This window comes from Hydra vulgaris, chromosome 11, assembly GCF_038396675.1.
Source record: "Hydra vulgaris chromosome 11, alternate assembly HydraT2T_AEP".
In the NCBI taxonomy this organism is placed as follows: domain Eukaryota; kingdom Metazoa; phylum Cnidaria; class Hydrozoa; order Anthoathecata; family Hydridae; genus Hydra; species Hydra vulgaris.
The window spans coordinates 43473654-43477500 of NC_088930.1; positions in this window are offsets into that span (position 1 = coordinate 43473654).

Below are 3847 nucleotides of genomic sequence, written 5' to 3' on the forward strand. Positions count from 1 at the left end.
ACCGACTTTTTATCTCAATGCTCAATGGTAAAGGAAAATTTGCACCTTGTTCGCATTTTGAAGTCAAAATCTTCACACAAAAAAAGGCTATTTTTATAGCCACAATTCTGTTAAAAACATTATTTAGCAAATGGAAAATTAATTGTTTTAGTGCAATTTTTTTTATCTACTAATTATATTTACAAAAAAATAACTATTTACACTCGATTGGCGTATTTATTTTATTTGAGTAGAATAGTAATCTATTTTAGAAGTGGGGTATATATAGAAAGAGATGTGGAAACTACTTATCTAAATATTTGGTATAAGATATTTTGGCTAAATGTATGATAAGGTCAGTGTCGTAGTGCCGCAAGTGCAATTGGGCTAGTCCCACTTTTTTTTAAGACCCCACCAATAATAAATACACGTCTGTTTTTTTTTTATAACAAGTTTTTTTATAACAAGGTAATTCAAAAATTTTTGTGAAACGAGGTAAAAATTTTAAACTATAACTACAGTAAAATAGGGATAAAAATAAAAATATCAGTCCAGTGACACGTTTTTCTATATTCTTTATATTTTATACCTGATAGGATAAAGCGTTTTACTAGTAAATATTTTTGTTTTCAAAATGTTCGCAAGATTATTATAATCGTTTTTATATGATGTTCATTATAAAAACGATTATAATATTTGTTATATACCTATGTAAGTTGATTTTTAAATTTTTTTTATTATTTAAGAAATATTATTTTAGTTAAAAAAATTATTATTATCGTTACTTCAGTAAAATCTCAATAAATATTCAAACCCAAAGAAAATACTGAGCGAGTTTGCAACAAAGTTTTATTATAAAACTACCGTTAGCCGAACGTGAAATTATGAAGCTGGTCGCAGTTTTCTTAAGTAATTCTTGTAGTTAAATTTTGATACTAAAACTTGCATAACTTCTTATAGAATCATTCTTTTTTTATGAAATTTTGGCCATTTTAATACTAATTTAAAGTTCTTTTCAATGATATATAATAGTCTTATATATAAATAGTTTAAAATTTTTATGTGCGTAACTATATATATATATATAAAAATATATATATATATACATATATATATATATATATATATATATATATATATATATATATATATATATATATATATATATATAGATATATATATACATATATCTATATATCTATATATATATATATATATAAATATATATATATATATATATATATATACACAAATATATATATATATATATATCCTTCTCTATTTCGTAAGATAGAACAATAATAATAATAATAATAATATATATACATATATATATATATATATATATATATATATATATATACACACAAATATATATATATATATCCTTCTCTATTTCGTAAGATAGAACAATAATAATAATAATAATAATATATATATATATATATATATATATATATATATATACACCCAAATATATATATATATCCTTCTCTATTTCGTAAGATAGAACAATAATAATAATAATAATAATATATATACATATATATATATATATATATATATATATATATATATATATATATATATATATATATATATATATATATATATATATACAAATATATATATATATATATATATATATACAAATATATATATATACAATAATAATAATAATATATATATATATATATATATATATATATATATATAATAATAATATTTACATAAATATGTATATATATATATATATTATTATTATTATTATTATTATTATTATTATTATTATTATTATTATTATTATTATTGTTATTCTACAATAAAAGTTTGAAACTTCTATGAGCTGGGAATCTATCGAGAACCAGCTATCGTAGGCTGACAATTGAATTAATCCATTTGTCATAACTATTTTTAAATTGATCAAACGTCTTTGAAACAACGACAAAATCTGGTAGACTATTCCATTAAGGTACTACACGACTGCATAAAAAATTATGTCTGGCTGAATTCCAAGTAAACTTTTTATGGATTTTGAATTTCGCACCGCGTAGACCAACAACTGGGCCATTGACTGTTAATGGACTGAGAGTATGATTTTGCCACTTAACTATATTGAAGTTCTTGGAAATTTTAAAATATTGCATCAGGTCACCTCTTATTCTGCGTTTATATAGAGTTGTTAAACCCAACTTAGCCAGACTCAGGTTCCGTAACTGAGGCAGTAACTTAGTAGCACGCCTCTGTACCTGTTCATGTCGTTTAATGTCTTACTCAAGCAGAGAACGAACACAAGATGTGTAGAGTTTGAGAAACATACACACATTCCGTTTTTTAAAGGTTCTCTTGGGCATTCCTGAAAAACATATTAGCTTTTTGTGCTGCTTAGTTTAATTGGTCAGTCCATTTGAGCTTGGTGTTTATATAAACTCCTAGTGTTCGTTCATCACAGATAATCTTAAGTTAAATTTGATTTTCAGCATTGTCCTCCATGTAAAGAGAGTCATTAAGATACAATGATCTGCCGTGAAACTTCAAAACTTTGTATTTGCTGATGCTGAAATCCATACACCACAGTTTAGACCACTCACTTAAAGAATCTATGTCAGCCTAAACATGGAGAAAATTAAGAACACTTTTTAATTTGACAACTAGTTGACAATCATCAGCAAACAATTTACAATAATTTCTGACAAGTTCTGGAATATCATTGATAAAAACAATGAAACAATAGTGGTCCAATAACAGAGCCTTGGGGCACACCACTCAACACCTCAATCCAATCTGAACAAACCTCACGCAAAACAACTCGCTGCTTCCTTTCGCTGAGAAAGTTGTTTAACCAAACTATTATTTTGGTGCAATAACCATTACCAACCAATTTGAGTTGAAGCAGGTGGTGAGACACCCTATCAAATGCCTTGGCGAAATCCAAGAGAATCAGCAAAGCTGCACATCCATCATTAAGCGCTTCAGTAATAATATCTAGTACCTCTAAAAGATTAGTTGCACATGATTTTAGTTTTACAAATCCATGTTGATGTGTCGAGAATGTTCAAGAGCAGATGATCAGCCATCGTGTCACGTACAATTTTCTCCATTATTTGCCAACTATAGAGGTCAAAGAGACTGGCCTATAATTGCCTGGATCTGTGCTTAAACCTTTTTTAGATATTGGTGTAATGTTTGCATGTTTCCAAACATAAAGAACCAGGCCTGAATCGATTGAATTTATAAACAAAAGTGAAGTTTAAAAGCTACAGTTTTTTAATACAAACGGATGGATATCATCAATACCAGTTTCTTCGGTATTATCTAACTTAGAAAGTAGTAATTCAATTTTATTTGAACAAAAAATTGCTTCAAGATTCGGTTTGCAGCAGGCTTTAGTACAAAGAGGAATGTCCGGATTAACTGGGTCATTGGTTGGTTTAGAGAAGGCTTAATAAAACTGGTCATTCAGACAATCAGCAATAGCTTTTTTATTAACAAGTTCAGTACGAACAGAACTAATAAGCGATCGGATTTAACTAATACAGGGTTTTTGGCTGTTTACATAAGCATAGAGCTTCTTTGGATTGGATTTACACACTTTAGTTACATCGTTTTTGTAGTTTAAAACAGCTTCCGCAACTAACCTCTTGGTTGATTAATTTTGCCTATTGTGCAATATACAAATTTTATCTTTATATTTAGAAGAACAACATCGCGATTTCATAAAAAAGCCTATATTTCTCTCTGGACGCAGTTCTATCTCAGACTCAGACCATTTTGGACTACATTTACTAGGTCTAAACAAGTTGGTTCGCTAACGATAAATTGTTCACAAAAAGTGGTGTAAGTTAATATGAATAATCCAAAGCACTCA